This window comes from Castor canadensis, chromosome 15 (genome assembly GCF_047511655.1).
Source record: "Castor canadensis chromosome 15, mCasCan1.hap1v2, whole genome shotgun sequence".
Classification (NCBI taxonomy): Eukaryota; Metazoa; Chordata; class Mammalia; order Rodentia; family Castoridae; genus Castor; species Castor canadensis.
This window is the reverse complement of record NC_133400.1, coordinates 45257057-45278940: the sequence shown is the minus strand read 5'-3', so window position 1 is coordinate 45278940 and position 21884 is coordinate 45257057. Positions and strand designations below refer to the sequence as shown.

Below are 21884 nucleotides of genomic sequence, written 5' to 3'. Positions count from 1 at the left end.
AATTTTTTAAAAAGTGTGTTATGTAACAACTGCATGCTATTAAAACAATGAAGATTCAAATGACATCTGTTTGAAAGATGTTTCTTCTGTCTGGTAAACCATATGAAGCAGTGAAGTCTTGGTTGAATGCAGATATCTGGTCTCAGAGTATTTCACTGTAATTTTTTTACATTCCACTAAACTAATTATCCTTAAACTATTAACGGACTTCATAACATCATGTGACACAATGTACTTCTACTTGAATTAACTGAACTTCCTTTCATGTTCCACTACTCATTAATGACATTCCAGCTTCATTTCTGTGAGTCTTAGAAATTTGACTATTGAATGGCAAGAAAATGTTAGATGTACAAGGATTTATGCTCATAATTTTCAGTAAAAATATTTTTACATGCTACCTCTTATTTTTAAACAAAATGTTAACATTAGGACTCTTCTCTTGGGGAAAATATTTTAGTGGTTTACTTTTCTATAAATTTTAACTGTAAAATATGGATTTGTCTTGTGTCTACCTGTGAAAATGGGAATCAAAGCTTCTAGTGCTTTTTATTTCAATTATTCTGTTAAGGATACGTGTCAATGGTGCTTTCAGCTAGGTCCCTGTCATTTAAATTTCTAGTGAAATAACTGATTACTACGCAATATAAACCAATAGATCTTGGTTATACCATAAAGTACCAATTCATTGGTAATCAAAATCAATTGTTTCAACAAGAATATCTTCAAGTATTTCAATAGGAATTATTAACAAAATATCATCTAATCCAGTGTAAAAATTTACAGTACTAAATTCAAATCTAACTGTGAATTTTTTTCTGTTTCTTAACTAAATTTACGGTAATGTTCTCAAGCTGTCAGCAAAATATGCGTAGTTATGTGACCTACAAATTTTCGAATTAAGTTTTATATGCTATTACATGATGTTTACATGAATGGTACCTTGTTCAAACTATCAAATGTCAGTATTTTACTACAATTTTACTGTAAAGTATACATTATCACGATATGGACTTTGTTTTAAAAAATGAAACATAATAAATTCTAAAGTTAAAGCACCTATTGATGACAAAATCGCACTTCTAAGTCCATGTCCAAGGGAAAAGAAATCATGATGTCTAAGAGATGTCTGCATTCCCATGTTCACTGCAGCACTGTTCATAATAACTAAGATATGTGAAATAAACCTGTGTCTTAAATGAAAGAATGAATGAATGAAGAAAATGTAGTGTGTATATATGTATGTATGATATTTAAATGTGACACAAGCATTTATCCAAAAAAAATGATAATGCAATTTTAGATGTCATCCTCCGTAGATTGAAGAATGCCTAAAGACTTGGTAAAGCACTACTCCTGGGAGCATCTGTTAGAGCATTTCCAAAAAAGATGGCATGTGGGTCAGTAATCTGAGTAGGGAAGAACCCCCAATGTAGGCAGGCAATTCGAGTCATCTAGGGGCTTAGATGAAACAGAAAAGCATAAGCAAAACGTTTTCCTCCGATTTTTTCTTCCATAGTGAGGGTGCTTTCTCCTCCTGCTGCCCTTCAACATCAAAGTACAAAGTGCTGGTCTTTGGACTGTAATACTTGCACCTGAAGTCTTTTGTGGGACCTTGGTCTGGCAATCTTGGGCATGTGCCATCAACTTCTCTGGAATTTGTCCTTTAGGTTTTGTTGGGCTGAACCATTTGAATATCTTCTCTGGCTCCTCAGTTTAGGATCTCTTAGTATGGAATTGTTTATGCTTTATGGTCAGGTGATCCAATCCATGACTAATTGTATTGGTATTGTGTCTCCATAGAAGCCACAGTAAACAGTAGAAACCCTGTTACATATGATAACATGGATGAAACTGTGGGATATTAAGTAAAGTTAATCAATCACAGAAAGACAAACACCACATAATTCCACTAATGTCAGGAATGTAAAAAAGTTAATCTCATAGGCTTTGAGAATAGAATTGTTAACTAGAGACTAGGAAAAGTAAGCGAGGAAGTGGTAAAGTTTGATCAATGGGTACATGATTGCAGTTAGGAGGAATCAGATCAGGTGTTATTGCATACTAGGGTGACTAGTAATAATATTAAAAATAATGTATATTTAAAACTAGCAGTAATGAAGTTTGACTCAGGGATTTGTGATTGCTAAGCAAGCACTCTGCCACTTGAAACATTCCTCCAAGTCCTTTTTTAATTTGTTTTTCAGGTATGGTCATTGCATTTTTTTTCCTGGACCAGCCTAAGATCATGATCCTCGTATATTCACCTCCTGAGTATCTGGAAATACAAATGTGTACCACGATACCTAGATAAAGGTTTTGAATGCTGTCATCACAAAGAAATGGCAAATATTAAATATTATATGGCAGTGCTAATTATCCTGATTTGATATTATACAACAAATACCTGTATTGAGACATCTTACACATTTCATAAATATTTATTATTTTTACATTTTCATCAAAAATAAAATTAAAAGTAAAGAAGCCAAAGCACATCAAAAGATATTATTAGTTCATTACTTGGAAAAATTAACATTATGAAAATGACAATACTACCAAAACAATCTGCATATTCAATGTATTTTCTATGAACATTAATCTGTCATTTTCTAAAAATAGCAAAAGAAATCCTAACTTTCCTGTGGAACCACACAAACCCTGGATAGAGAAGGAAATTTTGAGTAAAAAGAATGAACAGAAGGTATTATACTATCTGATTACAAAGTACATTTCAAGCATCAATAATTAAATCAGAAGGTAACTGTGATTAAAACAAATCACAGTGATCAGTGGAACAATACAAAGCATTTGTTTTTTTTGACAATAGTACCAGCAATACAGAATGAGAAAAGGACAGCCTTTTCAATAAATGTGAACCATCCATATACAGAACAATGAAATTGGACCTTATCTTGCACCACAAACAATAATCAATTTGAAGTGTATTAAAGATATAAACATGACACCTGGCAATGCAATACTACTAAAAGTAAATGTACAAGGAAAACTACAGAATATGTTATTGGGATTTTTTATATGTGAGTTAAAAAATGTGAGCAATAGACAAAACAAGCAAATGATATTACATTAAAACAAGAAACAGCTGCTGCACAATAAAAGAAATAAGTAAAGAGACTACTATGAATTGGAAGAAAATATTTGTAAGAAATATATCAGAAAATAGATTAATAGATGAGCTATGTAAGGAATTCAGTTAAGAGTATAAACAGAAAGTAAATAATAGTGAAGGAATGAGCATGGCAAAAAGATGTTTGCATGTTGTAGCTTACTGACAGAACACTTACCTAGTATGTAGTATGTATGTATGGCATCTATTCACAGGAGCATGAAAAAAGGGAAAAAGTGTAGAAAAGAAGGAGAAGAGGAGAAAAAGAAGAAAAGGAGGAAACAAAAAAAATGAAAATAATGGTCAGGGAACCCAAACAGATTTTTATGAGAAGATTTATGAATGAATAACAGATACATAGAAAAATGTTTAACATAAATTATCACAAGGCAAATGCATACTAAAATCACAATGAGATGTTACCTTACAACTGTTAGGATACTGCCATCAAAAAGAGGAAAGACAAATGTTGGTGAAGATGTGGAAGAAAGGGAACCTGGAATACTGTTGATAGGCATATGAATTAGTATAGCCATATGGACAGTAATGTGGAGATGCTTTAAAAGCTAAAAACAGAATTATTATATTATCCCCAAATTTGATCTCTTGGTATTTCCATTAATAATTTAAAATCACCATTTGGAAAAGATTTCTGCACTCTCACATCTACTGAAATCCTATTCACAATAGCCAAACTATGTAATCAACATTAATTTCCATGAAGGAAATAATAAATAATAAATGTTTGTTATAAACAAAAAAGAATGCTATTCAGCCTTAATAAAGCAGAGGTACAGTAATTTGAAAAATCATGAGTTCAATTGAACTACATTATGCTATGTGAAATAAGTCAAACACAGAAAGACAAATATTACATTGTATGTTAATAAATCTGAAATCTAAAATTAAATCATTCCAAGTATGTTTTCAGGCCAAATTCAAATGAGATCAATAATTTAAAAAAATAATAGGCAAACCTCCTCAGTGAAAATTAAATGACAGATTTCTAAATAAACTATGGTCAAAGAGGAGGTTTTAACAGGAATTAAAAGAAGCACAGAACTAAATAAAATTGAAAATAAAACTATGATATTTGTTGTCTGTAATATTCCCAAGTAGAAGGTTCTCATTATCTCTTATAATTACCACAAAAGTGTGACTATGCCATTCACATTGTATTTTCTCTCTGGGATTGCGAGGACATGCAATAATGAAAAAGTCTTAAACCCTGTGGAACACAGATATCTTGGTTTTCTTCATAGAAAGCTAATAAGAAACATTTCACTTGTGACACGCCATTCCACAGCAGGCAGAGAATGGCATCACGAGGGATCCTGTAGCAAGACCTCTCCTTGCAAGGGACTATGAGAACAGGAAGACCATAATAGTAGCCTTCTAGATGACTTCAGACACACACAGCTATCATAACGATGGTACCACAGAATTCCCAACTGATAGAATGGCCTAAATTTTATGCTGGCATCATCCCAAGGAGCAGTTAATGTGTCCCAAGACATAGAAAGTGGCCCACATGTCTGTCCTCCCTGAAGTGGATGGTGCTCCTCAGAATCAGCCTCCTTGGAATATAAATCCTGCCATTTCACCATTACCAACCAATCTGGAGTCACATTTTCCAGCTCATCCACATGACTTGCAACACAGTTCAGCAGTGTTCACTCTTAGATACCGGCAACACTATATTGCACATGTACCCTGAACCTTGGTGTTGCAGTCACTCCACCCACTATAGAGCACCAGATCTTGGCTCTGCTTTGCATTTGTTAAGATGCTCCTGTAACTTGGACACTAGTAACTCAAACATACCAAGAACAGCTACACCCTGAACCAGTTGCTGCTGATAGCACCAAACTTAACACCAAGAGTATCCCTGTTGGCCAAAATGTCCTCACAGGGGGTATAAGGACCATAGGAAGGTGAATAACAGCCTATTGTCAATCCTTTCCTTTAATTGCTGAAGTTCTATTTACAAAGTTACTGCCTATACCTATATGTTCCATTGCATTCCCTACTCTTTCAAAGTTTCAGGCATTATATTAATGTCTTTAACCTACTTTCAGCTGAAATTTGTATGAGATGAAAACATGGATCTAGTTTCAGTATGCTGAATGCAGATATCTAGTATTCCAGCAACATTTGTTGAAAACAGCTGACTTTTCTTCATAGTATGTTTTTGGTGCCTTTGTCAAATATCAGGTGACTGTAGCTGCATGCATTTATGTTTGTGTCTTCTGTCCTGTTCCGCTGGGCTTCCTGTCTATTGTTTTTTTGCCAGCATAATGCTGGTTTTATTGCTATGGTTCTGTACTATAGTTTGAAGTCATGTGTTGTGATACCTCCAGCATTATTTTCTTTGCTCAGAATTGCCTTTATTATTCATGAAATTTTGTGCTTCATAGGAATTTTACAGTGGATATTCAATCTCTGTGAGGAATGTAATTGAAATTTTGATTAGCATTGCATTGAACATATATACACTTTTGATAATATAGCCATTTTCACAATATTAGCTTTGCCAATCCATAAGCATTGGAAAAATTTCCATCTTCTGTAGTTTTATTTGATTTCTTTCTTCAAACCACAGCTAACATCATATTTAATGGTGAAAAACTGAAATCAGGCACCCTAAAATAAGGAAGGAGACAAGGATGCCCAGTATCCCCACTTTTATTCAACATAGTACTGGAATTTCTAGCCAGAGCAATTAGGCAAGAAGAAGAAATAAAAGGAATACTAATAGGTAAAGAAACTGTCAAAATATCCTTACTTGCAGATGATAGGATCCTATACCTTAAAGACCCAAAATACTCTAATCAAAAACTCTTAGACACCAGAAACAGTTACAGTAAGGTGGCAGAATACAAAAATCATTGTACAAAAATTATTGACTTTTCTATATATCAAAAATGAACAAACTTAGAAGGAATTCATGGAAACAATTCCTTTCAAAATAGCTTCAAACAAAATCAAATACCTAGGCATAAATTTAACAAAGGATGTGAATGACTTCTACAAGGAGAATTACAAACTCCCGAAGAAAGAGATCGAGGAAGACTACAGAAGATGGAAAGATCTCCCATGCTCATGGATCAGTAGAATCAACATAGTAAAAATGGCTATACTACCAAAAGCAATCTACATGTTTAATGCAATTCCCATCAAAATCCCAATGACTTTCATCACTGAGATTGAAAAATCTATCCTAAAGTTCATTTGGAAATGCAAGAGACTGTGAATAGCCAAGGCAATACTCAGCAAAAAGAGCAATGCTGGAGGTATCTATCATAATACCTGACTTCAAACTATATTACAAAGCAATAGCAATAAAAACAGCATGGTACTGGCACAAAAACAGACATGAAGACCAGTGGAACAGAATAGAGGACCCAAATATGAACCCACACAACTATACCCACCTCATTTTTGACAAAGATGTCAAATATATACAATGGAGAAAAGACAGCCTCTTCAACAAATGTTGCTGGGAAAAGTGTTACTTATATGCCAGAAACTGAAACTAGATTCATGTCTATCACCCTGTACTAGTATCAACTCAAAATGGATCAAGGACCTAAATATCAGACCTGATTCTCTGAAGTTACTACAGGAAGGAGCAGGAAACACTCTGAAACTAGTAGGTATAGTAAAAGACTTCCTCAGTAGAACCCCAGCAGCCCAGCAACTAAGAGAAAGGATGGACAAATGGGACTTCATAAAATTAAAAAGCTTCTGCACAACAAAAGAAATGGTCTCTAAACTGAAAAGACCACACACAGAGTGGGAGAAAATATTTGCCAGGTGTACATCAGACAAGGGACTGATAACCAGAATATACAGGGAACTTAAGAAACTAAACTCTCCTAAAATCAATGAACCAATTAAGAAATGGGCAACTGAAGTGAATAGAACTTTCTCAAAAGAAGAAATTCAAACGGCCCAAAACACATGAAAAAATGCTCACCATCTCTGGCCATAAAGGAAATGCAAATAAAAAGCACACTAAATTCCACCTCACTCCTGTTAGAATAGCCATCATCAAAATCACCATCGACAAGAAGTGCTGGCAAGGATGTGGGATAAAAGGAACCCTAATCCACCGCTGTTGGGAATGCAAGCTGGTGCAACCACTCTGAAAAAAATTTTAGAGAATTCTTAAAAATCTAAACATAGACCTACCATATGATCCAGCAATCCCACCCCTGGGGATATACCCAAAGGAATGCAACACAGGTTACTCCAGAGGCACCTGCACACCCATGTTTATTGCAGCACTATTCGCAATAGCCAAGTTATGGAAACAACCAAGATGCCCCACTACTGATGAATGGATCAAGAAAATGTGGTACTTGTACACAGTGGAATTTTACTCAGCCATGAAGAAAAATGAAATCTTATCATTTGCAGGTAAATGGATGAACTGGAAAACATCATTCTGAGTGAGGTCAGCCAGGTTCAAAAGACCAAAAATTGTATGTTCTCCCTCATATGCAGACTTTAGATCTAGGGCAAACACAGCAATATTGTTGGACTTGGATCACAAGAAAAGGGGAAAGCACATATGGGAGATATAGGAATAAGTAGAAAACCCAAAACATGAAAGGGTTTGATGTCTCCACTCTAGAGGAGCTAATACAGAAACCTTAAAATGACAGGTTATCATAAGCAGGGGATCAGGAACCAATGTAAAGATCAGTTAGAGTTGAATCAACATGGGTCATAACACATGGGTACATGAAAGCAATAGTAGGAATCTTTCTTTATTGATATCCTTAACTCAGCTAGCAAAAACGCTTTGTCTTTCTTATTATGCATATGTCCTTTCTTCAACAAAATCAGTGATAAGGGCAGAATGGGACCTGCCTGAAATTGAGGAGGGGAGGGGGGAACGGGTGGAGTAGGGGGACAGGATGGAGAAATGACCCAAACAATACATGCACATATGAATAAATAAACAAACAAAAAAATGTTTTTTCAAGGGTATTGTTTATTGTGAAGATTTTTCTATTTCTTTCAAGATGATCACATGGTTTCTGTCCTTGTTTCTGTTTAAGTCCTGTGTCACACTTAATGATCTGCATAGGCTGAACTATCCCTATATCTCTGGGATGAAATTGACTTGAACATGGTGTTTGATTATTACAAATGTTGATATGTTGTTGATATGTTGTTGAAGTTGGTTTGCCAGTATTTTATTGAGAATTTTTACATCTTTGCTCATTAAAATGATTGAACTATAATTCTCTTTTTTCTTATGTCCTTGTCTGTTTTTGGGAGGAGTGCAATACTAGCTTCACAGATGGGTAGAGAAGCGTTCTTTCCATTTTTATTTTATAGAAAAGTTTAAGAAATGTTGATATCATCTTTTCTTTAAAGGTCTGGTAGAATTCAGCAGTGAATCTGTCAGAAGTTGGGCTTTTCTCTCATGGGAGACTGTTACTGTTACAATTTCATTACCTTATATAGTTTTATGATTTTTATTCTCTATGTTCAATTTTTTGGTCATATGTGTGTAGAAATTTGTCAATTTCCTCTAGATTTTCCAATTTATGTAAATATAGATTTTCAAAGTATGCTCTCATTATCCTCTGGATTTCATTGGTGTTTATTGTAATCTCCCATTTTTCATTTCTAATTTTATTAATTTAGGACTTTCTTCACTTCGATCTTGTCAAGTTTCCTAAAGGTTTATTAATCTTATTTATCTTTTTGAAGAAACAACTTTGGTTTCATGGACTCTCTGTATGGACTTTTTGATCTCTATTTTGTTGATTTTGCACTTATTTTTATTCTTGCTCCTCCTGCTGGTTTTGGGTTTATCTTGTTTTTGTTTTTCTAGTAGGTAGAGATGCAAAAATGGGTCATTTATTTGAGGTATCTCTGTGTTTTCAATGTAATCACTCATAGCTATAAACTTATGTTGCTATAGATTGTGCTTTTATTTTCATTAGATTTGATTTTCTTTGATGACCACTGGTCATATAGCAACATGTTGTTCAGTCTCCTGATGTTCAACCATTCTCTGCTGCTTCATTTGTTTTCAAGTTCTGGTTTTATTTCAATGTGTTCACTCAGTATGAGAGGTTATTTGAATGTTTTATATCTGTTAGGACTTGCTTTTTGTTATAAAATATGATCTATTTGGAGAATGTTCCATGGTCTGTTGCAAAGAATGTGTATTGTGATTCTGCTGATTAAGTACTTCATAGATGTCCTTTATTTTTATATTTTTATTTCTTTTATTCAGATGTGCATACAATGTTTTGGTCATTGCTCCTCCCTTCTCCCACCCCCTCCTTTCCCACTAACTCCTCACTTCTAAATAGGAACTGTTTTGCCCTTATCTCTAATTTTGTTGAAGACAGAGTTATAAACATTAATAAGGAGGACAAAGGGTTTTTGCTAGTTGAGGTAAGGATAGGTATACAGGGAGATTCCTAGCATTGCTTTCATGTATATATGTGTTATATTCTAAATTAATTCTTCTTAAATTAATCTTTTCTCTAGTTCCTAGTCCCCTTCTCATTTTGGCCTCTGTTGCTTTAAAGTTTCTAAATTAATTCCGTTGCATTGAGGACATCAAATGCTATCTTGTTTTTACGGGTTACCCACCTATCCTCATACCTCCCTTGTGTAAATTCGCCTTATCATGTGTATAGATGTCTTTTAAGTCCATTTTGTCTGTCATGTCATTTAATTCTGAGGTTTCTTTGTTGATTTTTTTCATGACTATCTGATAATGAGCATGGAGTACCGAAATCTCCCACTATCATTGTGTTGAAGTCCATCTGTGCTTTTAAATCTAGTAATGTTTTTGTAATGAAGTTGGGTTGCCAATATTGTGCACATAGCAGTTAACAATTGTTGCTTTTTCTTGGATGTATTGTTCCTTTTACTAGTATGAAGTGAACTGCCTTGTCTCCAGTGATGAATTTAGTTTTGAAGTTTACTTAATCAGGTAAGCTTCTCCTACCTGTGTTCTGGGCCCATTTGCTTGGAAAATCTTTTTCTATCTTTTCTCTCCTAGCCAATGTTTGTTTCTCGAGGGAGTTAGATTATCACAATCTGAGCTGTACTATGTGGCATCCTCCAGGAATGAAAATGGGAAGCTCAAATGAATTAATTATAGGCACCTCTCTCTGACATCACAGGAAGTCTGGTTGGTGGCTGGCAGACTGTGGGCTCTGTGCTAGAGGTGATGATTGTTCCCTCTGCAGTCCACACTCCTCAGGGTATTGCAGGGCTTGCAACCTTGTGTCCTGAATTTTAACACTTTATGTGATCACTTGTGGAATGTATGCTACTCTGGTCCAGAAAAAAAAATCAAAACTTGTATCCACCACTGGCACAGTGGTTCAATGGGTTGCTGTTGGCATTTGTGTACCTGAATGGATTGTAGCTACCTCTCTGTGGTGTTGAAGCGACTACATGCAACAGGCAACAATTACTTCCTTTTCCTGCAGTCTGACATTCTCCAGGCTCTTGTAGAGCTCACAGTCCTGTGTGTTGATTTTAGCACTTTGGATAGATAGTCTTTTGTAGAGTAGAAGCTACTCTGGTCCAGAAAAACTTTAAAAAAAATACATCCACGAGTAATGGGGCAGCATGGTATGCTGCTGGCAGTGCTTACGCACTTAGAGGTGGATTTGTACTTTGAAAGATTAATTTAAACCTGTTCGCTATCAGTATGGCCTGTCTATGTATTGACAGCCTGTTATTTAAAAAACTTGCCAGACCAACTACTCTTGCTGCCATGAACCTAAGGTTATCTTTCAGACTTGTGAATACTCTGTGTTTTGGAGTCTATCAATAATCCTCCATATTGGTCTCCCCCCAAAATTTATATTCTAGCACACTGGAAAATAAAGAATAAATTGATACATTTCTACACGCACTTGACCTACTGAAATTGAACCAAGAGTACATGAGCCACTTAAATACATCTATAACAAACAATGAGATTGAAGAAGAAAAATGTAGTCTCCCAAGAAAAAAGACCTCAGGACTGGATGCATTCACTACCAAATTCTACCAGACCTTTAAAGAACTTAAACCAATGCTTATCAAATTATTTCATAAAATAAAAAGGAAAGGAATGCTACTGAACTCTTTCCATGAAGCCAGTATTATACTGATAACAAAAACTTGATAAGGATAAACCAAAGAAAAATTTCCTTCATGAACATACACTTAAATTCCTAAAAAAAAAAAAAAAAACCCATTGCAAACCAAATTCAACAAATACCACAGAAAGAACATACATCATGGTCAAGTTAATTACATTCCAGGGATGGATGGTTCAACATGCACAAATCAAAAACTGAAAAAAGAACAAAAACAGATTCAAGGACAAAAATCATATGATCATCTTAATAGATGCAGAAAAATTCTTTAACAAAATTCAACATCTTTTTATGATAAAATCGCTAAAGAAAATAGAAATTAAAGAAATGTATCTAGCCTTACATAAGACAAATCAACAAGCAAAGCCATACTAAATGGGATAAAAAAATCCTCGAAAGTTAGTAACAAGAAATAAGTGTCCACTCTCCCCTCTTAACATAGTACTGTAACACTTAGCCAGAGCAATAAGGCAAGAGAAAGAAATAAAAGGGAGGCAAATGGCCATGAAAGAAGTCAAATTATCACCCTTTGCATACAATGTGGTCCTATATTTACAAACCCTAAACAGTCTACCGATAAAATGTCTAAATATCGTAAATGTTTATTTGGCAATAGAGCAGAATAAAAATTAACATAAAAATCTATAGCTTCTCTATAGAACAATAAATAGACTGCAAAAACTTAAACAATTCCATTTGCAATAGCCTCAAAATACCTAAGAATAAATGTAACTAAGGAGATGAAAGACTTCTACAATGAAAACTAAAAAATTTTGAGAAAAACTGAAGAAAGCAACAGAAATAGAAAGATTTCTCATGTACATGTATTGGCAAAATTAACATTGTGAAAATAGCTACACTACTGAAATCAACAAAATCCATGAAATTTCCATTAAAATTCCAATGTCATTCTTTCAGAAATAGAATAGTGAAGCCTATTATTCAAATAGAAGCAAGAAAGACCCTGAATACCTAAAGCAATCCTAAGCAAAAAGAGCAATGTTGCAAGTATCACAATACCAAACTTCAAATTATATTAGAGTCAGAGTAAATAAAACACTACTCAGGACACATTCCTTTCCCTTCTGCCTCCACACCCCCATCTTGTTGATTCGTCATTCTTCATTACACTGTCTTCCTTTTATATCATTTCCTTTATTATTATTGCAATTATTAATATTACTACTACTAGTACTGCTACTATTATTTGTCTATATTCTGTATATGAGTAAAAAGATATGATATTTGGCTATTTGAGCTTAGCTCATCTCACTTAACATGATGATCTCCAGTTTCATCAATTTTCCATTTTCCTGTATAAGACTTATCTTCATTTTTCTTTATGGCTGAGTTTTATATATATATAAATATATATCACATTTCTTTGCTATTATGAATAGTGCTACAATAAACACTGTTGAGCAAGTTTGTCTTTCATATGTTGATTGACACTCCTTCCTATATATATGCAAGAGTGGTATATCAAGGTCATAAGGTTGGTCTACTATTACTTTTTTGATGAACCTACATACTCATTTCCATAATGGATGCACTATTTTACATTCCCATCAACATGAAATGAGGGCTCCTTTCTCCCAGTCTCCTCACCCCAACATTTGTTGTTTGTTCTTTTGGTAATAAACATTACAACAGGGTTGAGAAGGATTCTCAGTGTAGTTTTTGATTTGTATTCCTTTTATGGCAAATGGTGTGAATATTTTTCATGTATTTATTTACTAGTCATTTGTCATTTTCCTTCTAAGAACCATCTGTACAGTTTTGAGTTATTTGTGTATTATTGATATTAATATTTTATACATTGAATAGCTGGCAGAGACTGTTCTGTGGGTTTTTTCTTGATTCTGGTCATTGTGTGCTTTGCTGCACAGAAGCTTTTGATGTAATCTCATGTGTCAATTCTTGCTCTTATTTCTTGAATAATTGCAGTCGTATTCAGAAAATAATTGTCTATGCCTGTATCTTCCACTCTTTTCCTGTTTGGATCTTGCATTAAGGTCTTTGATCCATTTTGAAGTGTTTTCTATACACACAGGATGACAGATAATGGTTTACTTTCAAACTTCTGCATATATATAAAACGTATCACCAGCACCATTTGTTGAATAAACTTTCTGAAATGTGCATCTTTGGGTTTATTGTCAAAAATGAGATATGTGAAGTTGCATGCACTTATTTCTTTCCATTAGTCTTTGAGTCTGTATTTGTACCAGTGCCTTGATTTTTTTTACTATGACTTTGTATTATAATTGTATAATTGGATTGATTCTGCAACATATTTGTGCTGTGATGTGTTCCCTTGCCATAGGACTATAGCAATGGGTCCAAAGATCATGGATGGAAACCCAGAAAACTATGAGCACAAATAAGCCTTTCTAAAAGTTTTATTACCTTAGGCATTTGTTATTATAACAGAATGCTGACTAACAAAAAAACTCTTTAGTTAGGCTATGAAAAGGAATTTTCCACAGAGAAGATAAAAACAAATATAATCATGAGAGGATGGGAAATATTAAACCTCAAGAGAAGAACAAACAAGTAATCATAGAATAGCATAGTGTTAGCTCTACACACAGAAATTCTTAAACAACAAAAACAAATAAATGGCAGGAATCACCACATACCTCTCAGTATTAACATTGAATGTTAATGGACTCAGCTTCCCATCAAAAGACACCAATTGGGAAACTGGATTACAAAGGAAGACTCAGCATCCTGTTGTTTACAAGAAATCCACCTTATAGACAAAAACAAACATTGCCTTAGGGTGATAGTGTAGAAGAAGTTTTGCCAAGTTAAAATCAGATAAAGTGGACTTCATAGCTAAATTAATCAGAAAAGACAAAGATACCACTTAATACTAATAAAAAGAGCAATACATTAAGAAGAAATAACAATTGTTAATTTATATGTGCTCAATGTTGGTGCACCCCACTGCATAAACACACCCAAACACATTGGTGATGGAAGACTTTAATGCTCCTCTATCACCAATAGATAAGTCATCCAAACAAAAAAAATCAACAAAGAATTTCTAGAATTGAATGACACCATAGATCTAATGGACCTGAAAAACGTCTACTGAAGAAACAATATGCATTCTTCTCAGCAGCCCATGGAGTTTTCTCCAGAATAGACCATATGTTAGGGCACAAATCAAATTTCAACAAATATAAGAAAATTGAAATAATCCTCTGCATACTGTCTGATCACAGTGCAATAAAACTAGAACTAAACAACAAAAGAATTAGCAGAAAATACTCAAACAACTGGAAGTGGACAATACCTTTCTTCATGATAAGTGGGTCATTAAACAAACAAGGAAAGAAATAAAAAGTTCCTGGAATTTAATGAAAATGAAAGCACAACCTTTCAGAACCTATGAGACACAGCAAATACAGTCCTAAAAGGAAAGTCCATCTCCATGGTTGCATTTTTAAGAAACACACAAAGACCTCAATTAAATGTCCTTATGTTGCTTCTCAAACTCCTATAAAAAAAAGAACAAGCTAAAAAGAACACAAGCAGGAGAAAAATAAAAAAATAAAGGCCAAATCAATGAAAGAGATACAAACAAACAAACAAGAATACAAATAATCATGAAACAAAAAGCTGGTTCTTTGAAAAAACAAACAAGATTGACAAACCTCTGACAAATCTAACTAGAGGAGAGAAAAGACCCAAATTTTCAAAATTAGAAATGAAAAAGGGAAGATCAAATAAAACACCAAGGAAATCCAGGGAGTCATAAGGCACTACTTTGAAAACCTATATTCAATTAAATTGAAAAATGTAGATAAAATGGAAAAAATTTCTAGATACAGATCACTGCTCAAAATTAAACCAAAGGATACCAATCACATAAATGGATCTATAATGTGCAGGTAAATTGAATCAGCAATAGATAATCTCCCAAAAAAGAAAAGTCCAGGACTTGACAGATTCTTCTGTGAATTCCAAGCTTTAAAGAACTAAAACCAACAGTCCTTAAACTTTTCCACAAAATAGAAAGGGAAGAAATAGTGACAAACTCATTCCATGAAGCCAATTTTACACTCATCCCAAAATCAGACAAGACACAACAAAAAAATAGGGAATTACAGGCCAATCTCTTTAATGAACGTAGATGAAAAAATCCTCAATGAGATATTGGCAAACTGAATTCAACAGCATATCCAAAAATCATACACCACAATCAAGTTGGTTTCATCCCAGTGATGCAAGGATGGTTCAGAATACACAAATCATTAAATGTGATAACAGCATATTAACAAAAGCAAAGACAAAAATAATTAATCATCTTAATGAATGCAAAAAAAACCCTTTGATAAAATTCAGCATTCTTTCATTATAAAAGCTCTGATGAAAGTAGGACTAGAAGGAATGTACTTCAAATGTAATAAAAGCTATATATGACAAGCCTATAGACAATATTATACTAAATGAGAAAAAACTGAAAACTCTTACTCTAAAGTCCAGAATAAGACAAAGTTGTCCACTCTTTCATTCTTATTCAACATAGACTTGGAATTCCTAGCCAGAGCAATAAGACAGGAACAAGAAATAAAAGGGATACAAATAGGAAAGGAAGAAGTCAAATAATCCTTATTTGTAGATAACATGATTTTATACCAAAAAAAACTGAAAAACATCAAAAAAACTCATAGATACCATAAACTGCTTCAACAAAGTAGTAGGATACAAAATAAATACACAAAAATGAGTACCCTTTCATTACATAAACAATGAAGAAATTTAGAGAGAATATATGAAAACAATTTCATTTGCTACATCCTCAAAAAATTAAATATCTAAGGAATAAACTTAACAAAAGATGTGAAGAACCTTTACAAGGAAAACTTTAAACCATTGAAGAAAGAAATTGAAGAAGACTACAAAAGATGAGCTGACACATGCTCATGGATTAATAGAATCAACATAGTGAATATGGCTATATTACCAAAAGCAATCTGCATGTTCAATGCAATTCCCATCAAAATACCAATGACACTCATCACAGAGTTTGAAAAATCAACCCTAAATTTGATTTGGAAGCACAAAAGACTGCAAGTAGCCAAGGCAATACTGAGCAAAAAAGCAATGCTGGAGGTGTCACAATACCTAATTACAAATTATACTACAGAGCCATAGCAATAAAAATAGCATGGTACTGGCATGAAAATAAATATGAAGCCAGTGTAAAAGAATTGAAGACCCAGATACAAATCCCTGCATCTTTACCCATTTTATTTTTGATAAAGTAGCCCAAAATATACAATGTAAAAGAGACAGCCTCTTTAACAACGGTGTTGGGAAAACAGAATATCCACATATGAAAGACTGAAACTAGATCTCATTAACTCTTTCCTTACTAGTGCCAATTCAAATTTGAATAAATTTATGTAAGACCTGAAACTATGAAACTACTACATGAAAAAATAGGGCAAACATTGGAACGTATAGGCAAAGGCAACAACTTTCTGAGTAGAACTGCAATGTCTCAGTAGCTAACAGAAAGAACTGACATACAGAACTGAATCATAGCAAAGGAAACATCACTAGACTAAAGACACAACCTACAGAATGGTAGAAAATTTTTGCCAGCTGTACATCTGACAAGGGATTAATAATTATATGCAGAGCTCACAAAAACAATTTTCCATAGAGTCAACAGCCCTATGAATAAATGGGCAAATTAACAGACAATTCTCAAAGAAGTACAAATAGCCAATACATACATAAAGAAATGATCATCTCCTTTGGTGATAAAAGAATGCAAGTAAAAATGACATTGAGATTTCACCTGACTCCAGTCAGAATGACTATTATTAAAAACACAGACGACAACAAATGCTAGCTAGGATATAGGGAATCAGAAATCTTTATATACTGTTGTTGGGAATGCAAATTAGTAAAACCACTATGGAAAGCAGTATGGACATTCCTGAAGAAGCTAAAAATAGAACTATCATACAAGTCAGTGGTACCATTCTGGGCATATATGGAAGGAATGTAAATCACCATATGAAAGAAAACACTGCACACCCATATTTATTGCAGTACTATTCACAGTGACCAAGTTATGGAATCAGCATAGCTAACCATCAACAGATGAAAGGATAAATAAAATGTAGTATTTATACACATTTAAAGTATTATTCAACCATAAAAAGAGGAATGGAATTAATCTATTTGCCAGAAATGGATGGAACTGAAGATCCTCATGTTAAGTGAAATAAGCCAGACTCAGAAAGACAAGTATTGCATGTTTTCTGTCATATGCAGAATCTCAATCTTAAATTGGAAAGGTGAGGGACATTAATGGAAAAGGGAAGTCTATTTAGTGAGGAAACAGCTGGAAGTGGGGTGGGAAAAGAGATGGTGATGGTAGGGGAATATAATAAAAGTACTTTGTACGCACTTTCAAATGTCATAATGAAACCCACTTAAACTTGTGAAAACGTGTGGAAGGGTGAGAGAAAGCAATTAGAAAAAGTAATAGAAGGAGTAAATGTGGTCAAAGTGTCAAAAGTACATATATGTAAATAACAAAATGAAAGCTCACACTTTGTATAATTAATATATGACAATAAAAACATTATGACTCCCCAAAAATGCAAAGGTGAGCACATAAAGCCCATTTCTTTATGTGGGAGATGGGAGATAGAGTACTTCTATCTAGTTATGTAACTTATAGGTCAGGATTATTTACCCCTTACTCAATGAAACACTGCAAAACTGAGTTAGGAGCCACAGGTTCAAAAATGTTTGCATTTCTACTCACTTTGAGTCTAAATTACTTAACAATATAGCTCTTCACATGGATGGAACATAGTCTTAACAAAATAAAATGTGTAATAGTGCTAAATTTTGTCATTGTATTTTGACAATATATACTTATAAAAATGTGATGACGGAATCTTATTTTTGAGGACTATTTTATTACAGAAAACCAGCTTAATAGCAACAATTTATTCTGATTTTCATTTGGCCATGTGGTTACTACAAAATCTTCTGCTACACCTAACCTTAGGCCATTATAAGAGATGAAATGCCACTTGTGTAATTTAGAATTATTTTAAAACTTAAATTAAATTGATTATCTGTGTGTCCCTATTATTAAGTAATTTGGATTTATGAAGAAAGGAATACTCCCCCTAGAGTCTTTATTAGCATGTTTTCCTAAGGGTGTACAATATAAATTTTGGACTAAAACTTATGTGAGTCCTAAACATAAGTGAAAATTTTGTTTTTGCCAACTGATATAATATGTTGGCTGGATCATATTGCCTTCTATTCACTGAAATATTTATTGGTTCTACAACATATGTTAATGAAAATTTGAATGCACTAGCTCCCCAATATTGATATAATAAGAAAACACAATTCTAATTATGTTAAGTCTTAAGATCTGTACGTGACATTTTTGCTTAATTATTTAATGTTATTTTTCTTGATAGCATTATTGAAACTTGAAATAACTACTTTCTGAAAAGAAAAGCTTACTGTATAGTACATTTGGAATTAATCACATGCAAAATGGTAAGTCAGAAATAATAATAAAGTTCAATTTGTGGGAAATGTCAAGTAGAAAGCAAATGCCAGTCACACATACCTTATGATGATTCTCATATGTTGAGTGTTCCTAAAGGCATATTTCCACACAAAGGAGATGAAAAGTTTGCATTTCATAAGAACTTTTTAAAATAGCCTGTCAACAATTGACAATTCAGATTAATAAGGAAGATTGTAGAACTTCTTCCTCAACAACATATTATTGACAAAATGTCACTCTTTTTAATTACATCATAAATATATAAGGGGTAGATATGTTTGTATTAGAAGGAAGAGATTGGTAATATAAATGTAAGTCCCCTACACTCATGAACAAATTCTCCATTCTATTAAGACCATAACCTTTACTGAACAAACTTAAACAGTGGCAAAATTTTTAAAATGTATTATCAATTTTGATTACATAAATATTGACTATGAAACTGGAGATGCTATTGATGTATTTCATACAGTCCTTGTTTAAAAAATGTCAAGTTTATAAATGTGAGTAAAAGGAAAAATGAGTTTTTAATGAAGAAATTAGTATCTATTGTCTCAGTATGTTGCTACTATAACCAAAAGTGCTTGATTTATGTGTTAGTGTTTGCTGTTCTATTTTCAAAATATTAATATGTACAGATGTAGCACTTGGAAACGTAACACTGACATGAATATAGTTTTTGTCTGAATCAATATCACTCTTTTCATTAAACATCATTACTGCATAATTACATACAAGCATTTTGTGATTCATATAATAATTTTCTTTCTTATATTTTATAATTTAAAAGATTGTCAATGACAGTTTTTTTTTCTCTAAAGTATAGTATAAACCAGTTGTTGATTGAGGAAAGAAAAATAACAACCTGAGTCTTGGCTTTTGAGACATAGTCTTTCTATGAGTTCAGGTTGCCCTTGAACTCATGATACTTTTGCTTCTGCCTTCTCAGTACTGAGATTATGGGGATTACAGGCATTTGTCACAATGCCCAGTACCCCCCAGTTCTCTTGTAATTCTATTCCTTATTTACTTATTTAATTGGCCATACTGTGGTTGAATGGAAGGCCTTGTGTTTGCTGCAAGGGCTCATCTTAAGCTATTTCCCATCCCTATTTTCTTCAGTTATTCTTTTAGTAGGGTCTCTATATTTTTCTCAGCTACAACCAGAAAGGACCTTCAACATAACTTGGATAATGGGTATGCACCAACATGCCCAGCTTATTGGTTGAGTTATGGTCTTGGTAACTTTTTGTCCAGACTGGCCTGGAACTTCAATCTCCACCTCCTGAGCAGCTAGAATTATAGATGTGAGTCACTGTACCTGGATATACTTAGCACTTATATCTGCAAATGCCTATGCAGATATAAGAAATCCACATCAACTTTCACTGAGCTATAAAAATGCAGACAATGAAGGGTCAACAATGATTATAAAGGAGAAGAATTTTCAAGGTCTCTAGTTACTCAGAGGACTTCCTCCAAAAACTGAAGGTGAATATTTTAAAGAATATCATGAGAATGAGAGATGCTTCAAACATAAATTTTAATACTGAAATTGCTAACTAAAGTAAAGCTAACATAATTCATCACCAGTCACACACCTTTTCTAAGAGTTTCTCATCCCTTGGCTATTTGTTTTACCACTCTAACTTGTGTTTGCTGGTTTAGTTCTCTCCAGAAAGAAGTTTGCGTAGAGAGGATATGGATGCCTACAATCTTACCATGGTGACTCAGTTCATCCTCATCGGGATCTCTGATCTCCCTGAGGTGTGCTACCCTCTCTCTTCATTGTCTTTTCCATCATCTATCAGATCACCTTGTGGGAAATGGTGCCATCCTCTTGGCCATTGGAACTGAGAAAAATCTTCACAGTCCCATGTATTACTTTTTGGTAAATTTGTCCCTCTTAGACATATTCTGCCCATCAGCTACTGTTCCCAAGATGCTCAGGAATCTCTTGACTGAGAAGCACAGCATTTCTTTTGTTGGGTGTGCTTTTCAGCTGTATTTCCTGGTGGCCCTAGCTGGGACTGAAGTTTTCCTGCTTGCTGTCATGGCTTATGACAGGTTTGTGGCTATATGCTTTCCCCTTCATTACACTCTCATTATGACCAAGGTTCACTGTGTGCAGCTAGTGTCTGGGACCTGGGCAGCTGGGTTTCTTAATTCCCTCATTCACACAGTATCCACCTTCAGCCTGACTTTCTGTAACTCCAATCAAGTTAACCAGTACTACTGTGATATCCCACCAGTACTGGCCTTGTCTTGCTCATCCACATACATGGCAGAAATGCTTGTTTTAATGATAGGAAGTATCTTGGGGATTGGTGCCTTCCTGACCACCTTGATTTCCTATACTTACATCATCTCAACTATCCTGAAGATCCAGTCAGCAGAAGGGAAGCATAAAGCCTTCTCCACATGTGCTTCCCACCTCCGTGTGGTCTGTATGTTCTATGGCACAACCATTTTTACCTACATCCTCCCCTCCTCAAGTCAACACTCCCTTGCCAGAGACAGACTCATCTCCATGCTATATGGGGTTATTACTCCAATGCTAAACCCCATAATCTATAGCCTGAGAAATACAGAGGTCAAAGAAGCTCTCAGAAGGATTCTATGCTAAACATGTTCACAACAAACATAATTTTAAAAAGGAATAGCTCTATGCTCTTCTTAGACTGAATTCATAGAAACACAATTTCCTTTTTACATGTACAATTAAAAATCTATGAACATGCAGAAATTATATACACACCTAGATGCAGCTTTAGTTATTCCTATCCTTTTCTCTCTCTCTCTCTCTCACTCTCTCCCCACTGGAAATTAAAATCTATCAGTTAAAGATATACATCTTTAGATTTAGCAAATTTAACAGCCCATTTGAAGTAGCCTTGTATCTGACTTCCTTACCTACACCCATTTCTATACCCATATGCATATACCCACATTATTCATATCTATGCTGTTGTTTCTATTTGTAATCTACATCTAACCATCTAACTATAGATCTTCCATTTAACAGTTATTCTTATTTTTAATT

At 34.0% G+C, this 21884-nt stretch overlaps 1 pseudogene; it reads left to right on the top strand.

Annotated features, from left to right (window-relative positions):
- The first annotated feature begins 20542 nt into the window (after nucleotides 1-20542).
- LOC109696428 (olfactory receptor 5V1-like) lies at nucleotides 20543-21467 on the top strand (annotated as a pseudogene).
- Nucleotides 21468-21884: the final 417 nt, after the last annotated feature.